This window comes from Penaeus monodon, chromosome 8 (assembly GCF_015228065.2).
Source record: "Penaeus monodon isolate SGIC_2016 chromosome 8, NSTDA_Pmon_1, whole genome shotgun sequence".
In the NCBI taxonomy this organism is placed as follows: domain Eukaryota; kingdom Metazoa; phylum Arthropoda; class Malacostraca; order Decapoda; family Penaeidae; genus Penaeus; species Penaeus monodon.
In genome coordinates, this window is record NC_051393.1 from 28,776,748 (window position 1) to 28,786,747 (window position 10,000).

General features: G+C 47.7%; 1 protein-coding gene across 3 annotated transcripts in view; it reads right to left on the bottom strand.

Annotated features, from left to right (window-relative positions):
• LOC119576291 (katanin p80 WD40 repeat-containing subunit B1-like) overlaps positions 1–5,409 on the bottom strand; it is a 139,145-nt gene extending 133,736 nt beyond the window's left edge. The window contains exon 1 of one of the 3 annotated variants that reach the window (XM_037923901.1): positions 5,384–5,409. The gene's annotated coding sequence lies outside the window, so the exon portion shown is untranslated. The remainder of the gene's footprint in view (positions 1–5,383) is intronic. The other 2 variants (XM_037923903.1, XM_037923904.1) reach the window with 2 other exon arrangements.
• Positions 5,410–10,000: the final 4,591 nt, after the last annotated feature.

Below are 10,000 nucleotides of genomic sequence, written 5' to 3' on the forward strand. Positions count from 1 at the left end.
CATTCTTGGGACGCCCCATTCCTTCAATTATCTTCCGATCTTTCTGAACTGCTCCACAAAGCATTCGCCCCGCCCGCGCCCATGACAGCGACTGGCTCGTAAGACACGTCGTCGCTGCCCATCTGCCTCCACCTCCTCCCTCGGAGGCGGCCGCCGCACAATTACCCGGCCTTCGACCAGGGGTATAATAAGCGGTGGTGATTCACGTGAACGGCGATGATAATTGCCGTTCCCACGACGCCTCGCCGCTCCTGAGGCTGCTGCAGTAGGGCGCCCACTGAGAGAAGTCGGGAAAGGGAGAAGAGGAGAGGGGGAGAAAGGAGGAGAGAGGGGGAGAAAGGAGGAGAGAAGGGGAGAAAGCAGGAGAGAGAGGGAGAATGCAGGAGAGAGGGGGAGAAGGGAGGAGAGAGGAGGAGATGGGGGAGAGATGGATGGAGGGAGAGGGAGGTGAAGAAAGAAAGAAAGAAAGAAAGAAAGAAAGAAAGAGAGGGTCGAAAATAAAGGTAATTATCGCTACCCGACCCGATAAAGCACGCAATCCGAGACCGAGACGCCATCGCATTGACAATTAAGCGAGACAAACAAGTGACCTCCCCTAAAACCACTTCCACTTCCTGCCCATTTTAAACAAACAACGACCGAAGAGACTGCCGCCACGCAACTCTTTACCACATTCACGCGCGGTATCGCCTTCTATTGTAGATCCATAGTAATTATATCGACGATGGTGGTGGTAATAATAATAATAATAATAATAATAATAATAATAATAATAATAATAATAATAATAATAATAATAAATAATAATAATAATAATAAAAATTACAATGATTTCTTGGTAATTGGTAAAAATAAGAATAAAAAGAATAAACCAAACAGAGTGCAAGCCTTTGCTTAGAACTAAGGAAGGTGAGAAGTTTTCACGAGAATGTGATGGTATATGGTATATCGTTAACATCTGCCAACACCCTAATATTCAATTCCGAATTGCACAAGTCTATTGCACTCTGTGTAATCCTGCTGCCAAAAAAATACGAAGGACATTAGTCTTTCCTTTCGCCGGAGATTTAAAATTCCAAAACATATACACAAAAAGAGAACAGGATAACAGTGAGCACTAGTTATCCAACATGAACGCAACACAGAGCACGTACTACACAGAGGCAAAGAACAAACTAATCCAAATGCAATGCGGCCATGAACAGCCACACCCACACCCACATAACACTGCATCGTTGGCCATTCCCCACATTGTCTATACTGCTTCAGCTTTCCGCAGTGACACTATGCTCACCCATGAATGCCTAATGCATATGTTACTATCATAACTAAAAAATATATTGGTTACGCTCTAATAAACGATATGAAATTGCATGATTCATCGCCGACAAGCAAGTGATTAATAACAGTACTAAGGTCATTCAAGAAACAAATTAGATACAAGGGAATTTTTAAAATATTTTTAATGTACCATCTCGCTCTGCCCTAAGGAAGAACACTCATAAATTACTTTATTTTCTGTTCTCCGACAAGAACTTACAAACTTTACCTAAAGAGCAAACTTTTCTTGGCATCTGATAACTTTTGGAAGCAAGTCAGCAGAAGAGACAATCTGAACCTATTACAAAACAGGCGAGTACAATTTCAACGTGACATTATCTAGATCAATAATGCATTTCTCTGTTCAACAATACAAACTAGAAGCCTTGCTTTTCTTCTGAAGTTGTTGATACATTCCCAACAAGATGTTTGTTATAAAGCTCACTCCTAGGCTTAGGTTGTGTTAGATCGATAGGCATCACACATCGAGCCCACAACTAACTGTCAGCGACGAAATAAGTGACCGACCCGTCCCCACATAATGACCTCTCAATTTATGATCCAACTTCGAGGTCGGCGCTGAGAATCGATGTAACCTACGATTACCTTCCCTCCCCTTCCTGTCTTCTTACTTTCTTTTCGGCTATCCCCAATTCTCCACTTTTTTTTTTTGGTCCCTCACTTCGTTTCCCTGCCCTTTCCAGCTTCCTCTCAGGAGCTGAAGAGGGGTTAATCCCGCGTGACGTCAGAGGCCAGCGGCGACGTGGCTGGCGTTCCAATGTCCTTGGTCTGAATCCCCCGGCCTGAGTGGATTTGGGAAACAAATGCGCCGCCAGAAAGTACAAGTGCCGAAGTAACCACAAGGAGAATCGTTAGACCCAAACAACAGCAGGACAAAGGCGAGGGGGACCAGCATCCACGAACCATGGCCGAGAGATAAATCAAAGCCCGTGATAGGAAAACCCTCCTCGAGACACAGCGTGCGTGAACTCGCGCGAAACCTATCATCTTCAAAGCAATTTCGCGAAAGAGAGTCAATGCTCCGTCACACGCAATTCCAAATTCACTGATCCGAAGATCCTCGAGGTAGAGCTTGGGGGGTCTCGCCGTGGATTGGAAACGAGATCTTTTCAAAATTCCGACGCAGCTGGTAATATTCTCTTCGTGGCTGGGTTCATACTGGATTCGGATTTACTTTCAGCCATTCGAACGGGGCTTGTACGTGTGATGGGAGAGGGGTGAGACGGGGGGGGGGGATGGTAAGGAGACTGTGACGGAGAAAGAGGGAGGGCAAAGCCAAGGAAAGGAAACACAAAGATTTGAGGAATATTAGAAGGAAGGAAGTCACGAAAGGGCGGAGGCCACAAGCGCAATAAGGTAAATGAGAGGTAGACAAAGAATGACAGACGAAAGATTGAATGAGATATCGATATGGCAAGGACAGTGGAGAGTTACACATGAGAATAGTATAGTATTACTGAATGATGGTGACAGAAGAAGCAAGGGGAGAGGGAAAGGAAATGGGAATGATGGAGAGAAAGAGAAAAGTACTGAGGAGAGAGAGAGAGAGAGAGAGAGAGAGAGAGAGAGAGAGAGAGAGAGAGAGAGAGAGAGAGAGAGAGAGAGAGAGAGAGAGAGAGAGAGAGAGAGAGAGAGAGAGGAGAAGGGAGGGAGGGAGAGGGAGAGAGAGAGAAGGGGAAAAAGGAAGGAGGAGGAGGAGAGGGAAGAGCACAAGAGTGTAGCAGTAGCGCGAGTGGGTCTGGATGCAGGTCACAAGAGACAAATACGGTAGCCACGCTTGCAGGCTTCCCGAGAAGGGCGCCGCACGCCGCACTCGGATAATCCGTGCCGAATATCGGACCATCTTCGCGCCCGTGACGTTCATATTCACATCTGTCTTTGTCTGCGCCGGCACGCAAACCACAAAGCAAAAACGTAAACGCGACGTCTCCCTCTTTCTCCTCCTCCCCCACCTCTTTCTCTCTTTCTCTTTCTCTCTCTCTCTCTCTCTCCTCCTCCCACCTCTCTCTCCCTTTCTCTTAATCCCCCCCTCTCCTTCCCTCTCCCACCTCCTCCTCTCTCTCACTCTACCCTCCCTCTCACTTCTCTCTTCCTCTCCCTCTACCCTTCCTCTCACTCTCTCCCTCACACACACGTACACGCACACGCGCACACACACGCACACACACGCGCGCGCGCGCACACACACACACGCGCGCGCGCACACGCACACACACACGCGCGCACACACACGCGCGCGCACACACACACGCGCGCACACACACACACACCACACACACACACGCACACGCACACACACACACACACGCACACACACACGCACACACACACGCACACGCACACGCACACGCACACGCACACGCACACACACACGCACACGCACAACGCCCACACACACTCAAACATTCACTCACTCCCCCACGCCCTCTCAGAAGTCAACTCTCGCTCTCAGAAGGGCTGGCGAGTTTACTGACGTCACGGCCGACGCACGCTGAAGATGAAACTTCCTAGTTCAGAGTCCGTTATTCCGTAAGATCAGAATTTGGATAAGCATTAATGTTCGTTCATTAATCACACAATCCAAGAAAGACAGCGAGTTAATGAAGTCGCGCGAAGGATTAATTGTTGTATGCAAATGTTGGATTCACAAAGGAGGAATATTCCTCTCGGCTGAAAGAAGACGGGTTGAAATTATATAGTTTTCTCTGCCCATTTGTGTGTGTGTGTGTGTGTGTGTGTGTGTGTGTGTGTGTGTGTGTGTGTGTGTGTGTGTGTGTGTGTGTGTGTGTGTACGTGCGTACGTGCGTGTGTGCGTGTGTGCGTGCGTACGTGCGTGCGTGCGTGTGCGCGTGCATGTGAGCGTGTGCGTGTTCGTTTGCGCGTTCGTTTGCGCGTGAGCGTGTGCGTGTGTGTGTGCGTGCATGCGTTCACAAGTGTGTATGTACGTACTGTGTACACAATAGCGATGAGAACGCAAACTAATACACAAAACGAACATGTCCCATGGTATCCTTGGTTAGTCCTCCGGAGTAAAAAGGACAATAAAGCACAGGTGCGCGAAAGACAGGTGTTGAACAACAGCATATCTGCACCGAAATCCGCCCCAGCACTGCCACCTCAGCATAAAGGCCGCACGCCCTTCCATCGCCACGCCGCGCGGCCATAACATCTACGGATTCCCTGCACACGAGGCTCGCTGCCGTGTTCTGCAACACGTGACCAGCAAACCTTGCCACACTCGTATGACACTTATAAGCTAGCTACTCGAGTTGCGCTTCTGGCACCACATGACACCTATGTGGTATCGCGGGATGCCGTGACTACAGTACATTCATGCTTTGTTGTCGTGTTTAACTTGCCCTTATTCAAATTTTAATTATGGCAGAAAATCGTATTGTAGCACACACTGGATTTACTGGAAGAATCTATTTTGTGCGCATTTTTTGTCTTTCTATCAATACTTAGTCTTGCTTTTCACTCATGCATGGAATGAGAAGGCATTTGCGAGGTACTTCGTATTACTTGGGCAATGTGACGCCTACGTTGAATACAGTATTAGTTCGGCGATATGATAAGCCTGTGATACTTATACTTTCAGGAATCGCGATTCCCTGGCTGAAATATTTTCAGCCGTACGCCAGGAATAGGATGGCGCTATAATCATATGCGTAATTATAGGTTTGATGGACAACACACGACACAGACAAGATGACTGTCATTTTTCAATTTGATAACTACTTCACCTGAAGCATAAATCCCCAGTAACGATTTTTTGGCTGTCAGCAACAATTAATGCTAGATTATAAACTCATAATTGCACATGCCAAAAGTCATTATTTCAGACATTAGTAATCAAAAAATAAATAAATAAATAAAAATAAGAACCACAATGATCAATACGATCATGACAATAGTTTCTCAGAAGTTTAGACAGGTTGATTCGACGTTTAAGTAACCTTGTAAATGTTATTTACGTAGTTATACGAACACTGAAACTCGCGCAAAATCACACAAAACACGGAAAAAACACGATTCTCTGTACCCGATACGGAGCAATAAGTTACACTATGATCAGAATGGGCGCCACGCGCACACTAACTTCCCGTCCCGTCCCGCCAACTTGACACACACACACAGCCACACGCGCGCACATATTCACACACACGCATACTCACACATCGCCGCTGATTCCCGAAACACCGGTTACGTTCCGACTCTATCGATACTTTACTGTCTATTACAGTTCCTTCTGATCGATCGGTATGATTTTTTTAAAGGCTTTTCGAGTAGCTTATGAAAGCTTCACATTTTGGCGTGACCTGCTCTCCGAAGCATGTCTAACATTACCTTATAGTAGGAGCTACGGCTTAGGAACGAAAAACTACTATCCAGACACAGCACGCATTTCAATCATAACATCATTACCCTTTGTAAGCCTATCCAAGGTCATCCACTTCTAGGAACACCGATAGGTATTGATGGCTGGCCCTTGCATGCCGGCAATACGTCAGCCCACCTTGACTCGGCGTGACTCAGGCAGACACAAGTGTGTATGCGGTATGATTCACCACAACGCACACCAGCTACTGCTTATCGGACGCGCTACTCAAGATTCATCCAGCAACCGATTAATTCGCCTCCTTGTCGTTGTCCTCTTCCTCCTCCTCTCCTCAGATTTTCCCTCCTCCACGCACCAACCTTTTTCTGCTCTCTTCCTCCAATTACCCCGATTATTATTATTGCTCCTCCTCCCAGCCCTCCACCTCCTTCTCCTACCCTTCCCAGCCCTCCACCTTCTAATCCCCCTCCACCTCCACTTCCTTCCCCTCCTCCTCCCACCCTTCCACCACCACCTTCTCCTCCCACCCTTTCACCGCCACCTTCTCCTCCCACCCTTCCACCACCACCTTCTCCTCCCACCCTTCCACCACCACCTTCTCCTCCCACCCCTAACTCCTTCCTCCTTCCTTCATCCGACCCTTCTCCTCCTTCATCTATCCTCTCCTCCTCCTATGTCCACAAACCCCGCCTTCCCCTTCCTCTTCTTGCTCTTCCTCCTCCCTCCCCCTTCCAGCACTATCTCCTCCTCACGCCGCTGTGTGACGGCCAGTCTGAACGAGGCTTCTTTAATCCATCACACATCCGGTGGTCGCTGCCACGTCCCCCTCCAGCCTGAGAATCCAGCTCCAATCCACCGGCCACCTCGCTCTCCACCACCACGTCCTTGAGCCTTCCCGATGGCGTGGACCCCCTTCCCCCTCCTCCTCCTCGTAATCAATTTAGTTATTTCGTTATTATCCTCACAGATCCCTCACACTGACCTCTCTTCTTTGATCTCGCTTATTACCTTCAGCTGCCTGTGTATTCTTTGCATTTCGCAATCCTGGCCAATCCCTATCACCTATTTCCAAAAATCAGGATAGGTTTAAATAATAGGGAATGAAAGGTATGAAGATAAAGAAACACAAATATGGAGATAGAGACATAAAATGGAAGAGAGAAGGGGAGAGGAGAGATGAGGAGAGGAGAGAAGAAAAAAGAGAAGAAAAAAAAGAGAAAGAGAAGCGAGAAAGAGAAAGAGCGAAGGAGAGAGGAGACTATAAGGAGAGGGAAAGAGGGAGGGAGGGAGAGGGAGAGGGAGAGGGAGAGGGAGGGAGAGGGAGAGAGAGAGAGGGGAGAGAGAGAGGGGAGAAGAGGAGAGAGAGAGAAGAGAGAGAGGAGAGAAAGAAGGAGAGAGAGGAGAGAAGAGAGAGAAGAGAGAAGAGGAGAGAGGAGGGGGAGAGAGGAGAGAGAGAGAGAGAGAGAGGAGAAGAGAGAGAGGGAGAGAGAGAGAGAGGAGAGAGAGAGAGAGAGAGGGGGGAGGAGGAGAGAGGGGGGAAGGGAGAGAGGGGGGAAGGAGAGGAGAGGGAGAGAGAGAGAGGAGGGAAAGAGAGAGAGAGAGAGAGAGAGAGAGAGAGAGAGAGAGAGAGAGAGAGAGAGAGAGAGAGAGAGAGGGGAGGAGGAGGAGGAGGAGGAGGAAGAGGGAGGGAGGGAGGAAGGGAGGGAAGGAGGGAGGGAGGGAGGGAGAGAGAGAGAGAGAGAGAGAGAGAGAAAATAATAGGAGAGGAGGAGAAGCGAAAGAATAGCGATAGATCAAGAAAGAATGAGTGAGAAAAGAGCAAGAGCCTCGCCTTCGCCTCGCTCTCCGTCACAGGTTGATTAAAGGACCGAGCAAATCTTTCGCGTCACTGCAGAGGATCCGGGGCCTGACGTGACGACCGCGCCGCTTGCCTCACACGCGACGACAAAGCCAAGTCCACGCTAGACAGGGGTGGTGATGGTGAGGAGGAGGAGGAGGAGGGGGAAGCTCATTGCACAATTTACGGTGTTTTTTTTAATGTGTTGATTTCTATGTATTATTTGCGTGTGTATGCTGGTCTTTTTAAATACTTTCGGAAAATTTACATACCTCAAACTATTGAAAATGCATTCGTGACATCGTAATTCCACTGTTAAAATCCCCTCAAGTTGATTTACGTAAAGTTGCTATTGAAGAACAAACACAAAACGCAAGCAAGCACCGTAAAAATCAAACAACACAAAAAATTACTTTCAGCGAAAACTCACGCCTGACGCCACGGTATTTTCGCGGCGCCGAGCAGTTGCGTCGGGAAGGAAAACGCTGCATTTCACGCCCCGTAAAGCCCGCCTCCGCCGGAAACACAGACGCGCTTCAAGCAGAAACATGCAATTACCCTCCCGAGTAGCGTTGCGCGTCCTTCACGGCCTCGGGTAACGGCACCCGCACCTTATTTCGGGGCGCGAGTGGCAGTTATGCCAATCAGGACTGCCGCGGCGGAAGGGACACCTCGCAGTTACGGTGCTCGATACACGCCTCACACGCACGGCCACGTACGACACACACGTGACAACGAAAATGTAAATATATGCATGTAAATATACTTACGCCCGCAGGTTAGCGCGTCACAGTAATACAAAGACCCTATATGCATACATATACACTCAAGCAAGCTCATTCACTTACCCTCACCTACTGTCTTACACACACACACACACACACACACACACACACACACACACACACACACACACACACACATACACATACACATACACATACACATACACATACACATACACATACACATACACATACACACACATACACACACACACACACACACACACACACACACACACACACACACACACACACTGTTTATATGGCTATAGTAAAATGCGTTATATACAGTGCACATTCCGTGATGCATTCTAAAAACACAAGGCTTAGAAGCAATAACGAGAAATCCTAGTTGGAACGAACGCGTGCATGACATGCTATCTGCATTGCTGAGACTTATCGATTTAATTTTCATCTCTCGTTTCATCCATCTATCAAAGTGTCTATTCATCTCTGTATCAATACATTTTACATAATATACAGACTCTACGGAGACCACCATATTCACATCCAAACACGAGGAGGCCAAAGTTTGTAAAAAAAAAAAAAAAAGGAAATGCGAGGAAATATAAAGGAAAAATGAAAAAAAAAATCCAAAGACACATCCATTTCCCATTCCCAAAACACACACTCCCTTGGCACAGCCTCTCACACCCTGCTGTCATTACCTTCCCAAATACCTACAGAACATCCCAGCCACTTACAACAACACTCGGCATTCGTGGGGCTTAGCGACAACACCCACGACGCCCACAGCAAAAACACCGTCGCTATTAACGACGCTGTCCCTCCCTTTCCCGGCGCCGCATAATCTCTCCGCTTCGACCGACTTCGGCAGACAAAAACAACCTCCGGACATGCCAAACCTTGCGCTAACGGAAAGCCCCGCAGCCCGCCATGACAAAACTTCGCTTCATAAAATAATTCCACAAAAAACAGCAACAATACTATTACACTCGAATAAGAGAGAATCTTAAATAAACATTATTTTAAGCAATTTTAAATCAGGGCTACCACTACAGTAATTGAATAAAATGAGTTATGTCCTTGTCCAAGCTTATCACAACAGCCATGAAACGATGCTAGCAAATAATAATAATCGTAACAATAAATCCACGTACAAGACCGACGCTTCCTTTAAAAAATGTTATGAAATAAAACAGGATTTTCTCCCCTCGTCTCCCTTAACACAAAAAGCCTTGCACACCGTTGTCTCTTCGTCCCCTTTGAGGGGTTGTCTTACATCTCTGCGGCCTCCTTGCAACACTTCCTACTCGACCTCATAACAGATCCTCATTAAAGCTGACACGAGGAGGATCGCGGCTCCGACGTCCTCATTTAGGGCAACGTAAGAGCCGTATACTCCGCGGTGTTAATGATGAGGATGAAGGTGATGGCGCAGAGGAGTGGCAGGAATGGAGTGGCAGTTTGTAAAGGAAATGAGTGGCAGTTTGTAAAGGAAGGTGGTCAAAGAGAGGGGGGCGGAGAGACGGACGGACGAATGGTCGAATGGATCAGTAGTCCATCGGGCAAGACTGATGGACGGAATTGTTTCACACGGAATTGCTACTCTAGAGTACTTAAAAAGTGCTATGTGGAGAGCCATGTTACGAAAGTGAAAGGCTTTTGCGGTATCAAAATTATGCTACTGCCACTAGGCATGAACGCGCTCCACCCCTTACAACTATCGCGTCGTGG